Source organism: Schistocerca gregaria, unplaced genomic scaffold, assembly GCF_023897955.1.
Source record: "Schistocerca gregaria isolate iqSchGreg1 unplaced genomic scaffold, iqSchGreg1.2 ptg000178l, whole genome shotgun sequence".
NCBI classification, from domain to species: Eukaryota; Metazoa; Arthropoda; class Insecta; order Orthoptera; family Acrididae; genus Schistocerca; species Schistocerca gregaria.
Genome location: NW_026061728.1, coordinates 6903315 through 6911584, shown reverse-complemented (window position 1 = coordinate 6911584; position 8270 = coordinate 6903315). Strand labels below are relative to the sequence as shown.

General features: G+C 46.1%; 1 non-coding gene across 1 annotated transcript; it reads left to right on the top strand.

Moving 5' to 3' along the window:
- The first annotated feature begins 7908 nt into the window (after positions 1–7908).
- Trnak-cuu (transfer RNA lysine (anticodon CUU)) lies at positions 7909–7982 on the top strand. The gene has a single exon. It is a non-coding gene; the product is annotated as a tRNA-Lys (tRNA).
- The last annotated feature ends 288 nt before the right edge of the window (positions 7983–8270 follow it).

Genomic DNA, 8270 nt, shown 5'->3' with positions numbered 1-8270 from the left:
GATGCTCTTGAGCTTGAAACACACACAACAAGACCGGTGTTAACTAGCGAAATGGTCGGCAGAGTGCCGACACCACGAGTTTTGACTGGCAGTTGCACATCTAAAACAACGTAGGAAAGTAACTCGTTCGGCTTTTGAGTCACATAAAGTATGTGTGTTAATTTTGACGCCACTAGCTCTGCATGTTGTCATGCAATTTCTTTACCTCTCAGAAATGATTATGACATAAAAGTGAAGTACGTGACGAGTGTGACGTTAGGAAAACATTAGGCAGCATGGAGAGATTCTGTATGGGACCACCCAACCCAAACGAGTATTGTGTGACGTGCTACCCGGCAGGTATTCACCGAGGTAGCCGGCTAGCTCAGTCGGTAGAGCGTCAGACTCTTAATCCCAGGGTCGTGGGTTCGAGCCACACGCTGGGCGTAACGGAATTTTGTTCCGCTGCAGATGTAAATTACCGTTTTTCTGATTAACGAGATGTAATGGAAATAGCAACTTTAAACTTTGCCTCCGTCTCTGTCAGTTGCAATGAAACTGTATTTGAAGGTGAAGGAGATTTTGTAGACATGTGTGAAAGACATGTTCTGAAATGCAAGTGTTGTTGTTTGGAGAGCATATCGGTTACGTGTCAGATCTGTAGCCAAGCAGTAATGGGTCGCCATATCTGCAAATATTAGAAGGTAATATGAAGTGTTGTCAGCAGAAGTCTGATGATGCAGGCGACCGTAAGGCCGAAGTACGCAAGAGTACCGCTAGGCCGCGCCTCTTTAGCTCAGTGGTAGAGCACTGCTCTAATAAACCAGGTGTCGTCAGTTCCATCCTCACAGGAGAAAGATGAATTTTGGAAATCAGTAGCGCGTCGTGGCCGTATAGCAAACAGTATCTGTGATGACGAACAATTAGCGACAGGCGTTTTTTTACGAATTACTCTCAGATGTGATTAAGGCGAATGGCGCAGATAAAGCATTTGCCAAAGCGGTACAGCATAAGGAGGGACGAGGCAGTCTGAATTACATTTTATAGATGTATTTCTCACATATCTCAGAGCCCCTCGCGGTCGTCTTCGTCGTCGTCGTCGTCGTCGTCGTCGTCGCCGCTGCTTCTGCAGAAGTAGCAAATGGCCATCGTAGCAAATGCGGCGAGGGACGCCCTGCCTTCGATTCCGAATGCACAAAGTGTGTGGTCTTGTTTCTCAGTCTATATTTGGTCGGTCTCGTAAGAGGTTGAATGTAACGAATGGGTGGGAAAGAGCAAGGGGCAGCGGATGTGTAGAACGAAAACACAAATCCTCAGGGGTGTGAGCGTTTCGGGATGAGTCGTATACATGTTATAGTTGGTCGTCATTGACCGTGTGGCCTAATGGATAAGGCGTCGGACTTCGGATCTGAAGATTACAGGTTCGAATGCTGTCACGCTCTTGTTTTTCCAGATCTGAAAAAGAAACATACCGTTTTCATGTAGCAATTGAGCAGTACGAAACCGTCTGAATGTTGCTGTTGACCATTTTTTGCTTGGAGATGCTCTTGAGCTTGAAACACACACAACAAGACCGGTGTTAACTAGCGAAATGGTCGGCAGAGTGCCGACACCACGAGTTTTGACTGGCACTTGCACATCTAAAACAACGTAGGAAAGTAACTCGTTCGGCTTTTGAGTCACATAAAGTATGTGTGTTAATTTTGACGCCACTAGCTCTGCATGTTTTCATGCAATTTCTTTACCTCTCAGAAATGATTATGACATAAAAGTGAAGTACGTGACGAGTGTGACGTTAGGAAAACATTAGGCAGCATGGAGAGATTCTGTATGGGACCACCCAACCCAAACGAGTATTGTGTGACGTGCTACCCGGCAGATATTCACCGAGGTAGCCGGCTAGCTAAGTCGGTAGAGCGTCAGACTCTTAATCCCAGGGTCGTGGGTTCGAGCCACACGCTGGGCGTAACGGAATTTTGTTCCGCTGCAGATGTAAATTACCGTTTTTCTGATTAACGAGATGTAATGGAAATAGCAACTTTACACTTTGCCTCCGTCTCTGTCAGTTGCAATGAAACTGTATTTGAAGGTGAAGGAGATTTTGTAGACATGTGTGAAAGACATGTTCTGAAATGCAAGTGTTGTTGTTTGGAGAGCATATCGGTTACGTGTCAGATGTGTAGCCAAGCAGTAATGGGTCGCCATATCTGCAAATATCAGAAGCTAATATGAAGTGTTGTCAGCAGAAGTCTGATGATGCAGGCGACCGTAAGGCCGAAGTACGCAAGAGTACCGCTAGGCCGCGCCTCTTTAGCTCAGTGGTAGAGCACTGCTCTCAGGAGAAAGATGAATTTTGGAAATCAGTAGCGCGTCGTGGCCGTATAGCAAACAGTATCTGTGATGACGAACAATTAGCGACAGGCGTTTTTTTAAGAATTACTCTCAGATGTGATTAAGGCGAATGGCGCAGATAAAGCATTTGCCAAAGCGGTACAGCATAAGGTGGGACGAGGCAGTCTGAATTACATTTTATAGATGTATTTCTCACATATCTCAGAGCCTCTCGCGGTCGTCTTCGTCGTCGTCGTCGTCGTCGTCGTCGTCGCCGCTGCTTCTGCAGAAGTAGCAAATGGCCATCGTAGCAAATGCGGCGAGGGACGCCCTGCCTTCGATTCCGAATGCACAAAGTGTGTGGTCTTGTTTCTCAGTCTATATTTGGTCGGTCTCGTAAGAGGTTGAATGTAACGAATGGGTGGGAAAGAGCAAGGGGCAGCGGATGTGTAGAACGAAAACACAAATCCTCAGGGGTGTGAGCGTTTCGGGATGAGTCGTATACATGTTATAGTTGGTCGTCATTGACCGTGTGGCCTAATGGATAAGGCGTCGGACTTCGGATCTGAAGATTACAGGTTCGAATGCTGTCACGCTCTTGTTTTTCCAGATCTGAAAAAGAAACATAACGTTTTCATGTAGCAATTGAGCAGTACGAAACCGTCTGAATGTTGCTGTTGACCATTTTTTGCTTGGAGATGCTCTTGAGCTTGAAACACACACAACAAGACCGGTGTTAACTAGCGAAATGGTCGGCAGAGTGCCGACACCACGAGTTTTGACTGGCAGTTGCACATCTAAAACAACGTAGGAAAGTAACTCGTTCGGCTTTTGAGTCACATAAAGTATGTGTGTTAATTTTGACGCCACTAGCTCTGCATGTTGTCACGCAATTTCTTTACCTCTCAGAAATGATTATGACATAAAAGTGAAGTACGTGACGAGTGTGACGTTAGGAAAACATTAGGCAGCATGGAGAGATTCTGTATGGGACCACCCAACCCAAACGAGTATTGTGTGACGTGCTACCCGGCAGGTATTCACTGAGGTAGCCGGCTAGCTCAGTCGGTAGAGCGTCAGACTCTTAATCCCAGGGTCGTGGGTTCGAGCCACACGCTGGGCGTAACGGAATTTTGTTCCGCTGCAGATGTAAATTACCGTTTTTCTGATTAACGAGATGTAATGGAAATAGCAACTTTAAACTTTGCCTCCGTCTCTGTCAGTTGCAATGAAACTGTATTTGAAGGTGAAGGAGATTTTGTAGACATGTGTGAAAGACATGTTCTGAAATGCAAGTGTTGTTGTTTGGAGAGCATATCGGTTACGTGTCAGATCTGTAGCCAAGCAGTAATGGGTCGCCATATCTGCAAATATTAGAAGCTAATATGAAGTGTTGTCAGCAGAAGTCTGATGATGCAGGCGACCGTAAGGCCGAAGTGCGCAAGAGTACCGCTAGGCCGCGCCTCTTTAGCTCAGTGGTAGAGCACTGCTCTAATAAACCAGGTGTCGTAAGTTCCATCCTCACAGGAGAAAGATGAATTTTGGAAATCAGTAGCGCGTCGTGGCCGTATAGCAAACAGTATCTGTGATGACGAACAATTAGCGACAGGCGTTTTTTTACGAATTACTCTCAGATGTGATTAAGGCGAATGGCGCAGATAAAGCATTTGCCAAAGCGGTACAGCATAAGGAGGGACGAGGCAGTCTGAATTACATTTTATAGATGTATTTCTCACATATCTCAGAGCCTCTCGCGGTCGTCTTCGTCGTCGTCGTCGTCGTCGTCGTCGTCGCCGCTGCTTCTGCAGAAGTAGCAAATGGCCATCGTAGCAAATGCGGCGAGGGACGCCCTGCCTTCGATTCCGAATGCACAAAGTGTGTGGTCTTGTTTCTCAGTCTATATTTGGTCGGTCTCGTAAGAGGTTGAATGTAACGAATGGGTGGGAAAGAGCAAGGGGCAGCGGATGTGTAGAACGAAAACACAAATCCTCAGGGGTGTGAGCGTTTCGGGATGAGTCGTATACATGTTATAGTTGGTCGTCATTGACCGTGTGGCCTAATGGATAAGGCGTCGGACTTCGGATCTGAAAATTACAGGTTCGAATGCTGTCACGCTCTTGTTTTTCCAGATCTGAAAAAGAAACATACCGTTTTCATGTAGCAATTGAGCAGTACGAAACCGTCTGAATGTTGCTGTTGACCATTTTTTGCTTGGAGATGCTCTTGAGCTTGAAACACACACAACAAGACCGGTGTTAACTAGCGATATGGTCGGCAGAGTGCCGACACCACGAGTTTTGACTGGCAGTTGCACATCTAAAACAATGTAGGAAAGTAACTCGTTCGGCTTTTGAGTCACATAAAGTATGTGTGTTAATTTTGACGCCACTAGCTCTGCATGTTGTCATGCAATTTCTTTACCTCTCAGAAATGATTATGACATAAAAGTGAAGTACGTGACGAGTGTGACGTTAGGAAAACATTAGGCAGCATGGAGAGATTCTGTATGGGACCACCCAACCCAAACGAGTATTGTGTGACGTGCTACCCGGCAGGTATTCACCGAGGTAGCCGGCTAGCTCAGTCGGTAGAGCGTCAGACTCTTAATCCCAGGGTCGTGGGTTCGAGCCACACGCTGGGCGTAACGGAATTTTGTTCCGCTGCAGATGTAAATTACCGTTTTTCTGATTAACGAGATGTAATGGAAATAGCAACTTTACACTTTGCCTCCGTCTCTGTCAGTTGCAATGAAACTGTATTTGAAGGTGAAGGAGATTTTGTAGACATGTGTGAAAGACATGTTCTGAAATGCAAGTGTTGTTGTTTGGAGAGCATATCGGTTACGTGTCAGATCTGTAGCCAAGCAGTAATGGGTCGCCATATCTGCAAATATTAGAAGCTAATATGAAGTGTTGTCAGCAGAAGTCTGATGATGCAGGCGACCGTAAGGCCGAAGTACGCAAGAGTACCGCTAGGCCGCGCCTCTTTAGCTCAGTGGTAGAGCACTGCTCTAATAAACCAGGTGTCGTAAGTTCCATCCTCACAGGAGAAAGATGAATTTTGGAAATCAGTAGCGCGTCGTGGCCGTATAGCAAACAGTATCTGTGATGACGAACAATTAGCGACAGGCGTTTTTTTAAGAATTACTCTCAGATGTGATTAAGGCGAATGGCGCAGATAAAGCATTTGCCAAAGCGGTACAGCATAAGGTGGGACGAGGCAGTCTGAATTACATTTTATAGATGTATTTCTCACATATCTCAGAGCCTCTCGCGGTCGTCGTCGTCGTCGTCGTCGTCGTCGTCGTCGTCGCCGCTGCTTCTGCAGAAGTAGCAAATGGCCATCGTAGCAAATGCGGCGAGGGACGCCCTGCCTTCGATTCCGAATGCACAAAGTGTGTGGTCTTGTTTCTCAGTCTATATTTGGTCGGTCTCGTAAGAGGTTGAATGTAACGAATGGGTGGGAAAGAGCAAGGGGGAGCGGATGTGTAGAACGAAAACACAAATCCTCAGGGGTGTGAGCGTTTCGGGATGAGTCGTATACATGTTATAGTTGGTCGTCATTGACCGTGTGGCCTAATGGATAAGGCGTCGGACTTCGGATCTGAAGATTACAGGTTCGAATGCTGTCACGCTCTTGTTTTTCCAGATCTGAAAAAGAAACATACCGTTTTCATGTAGCAATTGAGCAGTACGAAACCGTCTGAATGTTGCTGTTGACCATTTTTTGCTTGGAGATGCTCTTGAGCTTGAAACACACACAACAAGACCGGTGTTAACTAGCGAAATGGTCGGCAGAGTGCCGACACCACGAGTTTTGACTGGCAGTTGCACATCTAAAACAATGTAGGAAAGTAACTCGTTCGGCTTTTGAGTCACATAAAGTATGTGTGTTAATTTTGACGCCACTAGCTCTGCATGTTGTCATGCAATTTCTTTACCTCTCAGAAATGATTATGACATAAAAGTGAAGTACGTGACGAGTGTGACGTTAGGAAAACATTAGGCAGCATGGAGAGATTCTGTATGGGACCACCCAACCCAAACGAGTATTGTGTGACGTGCTACCCGGCAGGTATTCACCGAGGTAGCTGGCTAGCTCAGTCGGTAGAGCGTCAGACGCTTAATCCCAGGGTCGTGGGTTCGAGCCACACGCTGGGCGTAACGGAATTTTGTTCCGCTGCAGATGTAAATTACCGTTTTTCTGATTAACGAGATGTAATGGAAATAGCAACTTTACACTTTGCCTCCGTCTCTGTCAGTTGCAATGAAACTGTATTTGAAGGTGAAGGAGATTTTGTAGACATGTGTGAAAGACATGTTCTGAAATGCAAGTGTTGTTGTTTGGAGAGCATATCGGTTACGTGTCAGATGTGTAGCCAAGCAGTAATGGGTCGCCATATCTGCAAATATCAGAAGCTAATATGAAGTGTTGTCAGCAGAAGTCTGATGATGCAGGCGACCGTAAGGCCGAAGTACGCAAGAGTACCGCTAGGCCGCGCCTCTTTAGCTCAGTGGTAGAGCACTGCTTTAATAAACCAGGTGTCGTAAGTTCCATCGTCACAGGAGAAAGATGAATTTTGGAAATCAGTAGCGCGTCGTGGCCGTATAGCAAACAGTATCTGTGATGACGAACAATAAGCGACAGGCGTTTTTTTAAGAATTACTCTCAGATGTGATTAAGGCGAATGGCGCAGATAAAGCATTTGCCAAAGCGGTACAGCATAAGGTGGGACGAGGCAGTCTGAATTACATTTTATAGATGTATTTCTCTCATATCTCAGAGCCTCTCGCGGTCGTCGTCGTCGTCGTCGTCGTCGCCGCCGCTGCTTCTGCAGGAGTAGCAAATGGCCATCGTAGCAAATGCGGCGAGGGACGCCCTGCCTTCGATTCCGAATGCACAAAGTGTGTGGTCTTGTTTCTCAGTCTATATTTGGTCGGTCTCGTAAGAGTTTGAATGTAACGAATGGGTGGGAAAGAGCAAGGGGCAGCGGATGTGTAGAACGAAAACACAAATCCTCAGGGGTGTGAGCGTTTCGGGATGAGTCGTATACATGTTATAGTTGGCCGTCATTGACCGTGTGGCCTAATGGATAAGGCGTCGGACTTCGGATCTGAAGATTACAGGTTCGAATGCTGTCATGCTCTTGTTTTTCCAGTTCTGAAAAACAAACATACCGTTTTCATGTAGCAATTGAGCAGTACGAAACCGTCTGAATGTTGCTGTTGACCATTTTTTGCTTGGAGATGCTCTTGAGCTTGAAACACACACAACAAGACCGGTGTTAACTAGCGAAATGGTCGGCAGAGTGCCGACACCACGAGTTTTGACTGGCACTTGCACATCTAAAACAACGTAGGAAAGTAACTCGTTCGGCTTTTGAGTCACATAAAGTATGTGTGTTAATTTTGACGCCACTAGCTCTGCATGTTGTCATGCAATTTCTTTACCTCTCAGAAATGATTATGACATAAAAGTGAAGTACGTGACGAGTGTGACGTTAGGAAAACATTAGGCAGCATGGAGAGATTCTGTATGGGACCACCCAACCCAAACGAGTATTGTGTGACGTGCTACCCGGCAGGTATTCACCGAGGTAGCCGGCTAGCTCAGTCGGTAGAGCGTTAGACTCTTAATCCCAAGGGTCGTGGGTTCGAGCCACACGCTGGGCGTAACGGAATCTTGTTCCGCTGCAGATGTAAATTACCGTTTTTCTGATTAACGAGATGTAATGGAAATAGCAACTTTAAACTTTGCCTCCGTCTCTGTCAGTTGCAATGAAACTGTATTTGAAGGTGAAGGAGATTTTGTAGACATGTGTGAAAGACATGTTCTGAAATGCAAGTGTTGTTGTTTGGAGAGCATATCGGTTACGTGTCAGATGTGTAGCCAAGCAGTAATGGGTCGCCATATCTGCAAATATTAGAAGCTAATATGAAGTGTTGTCAGCAGAAGTCTGA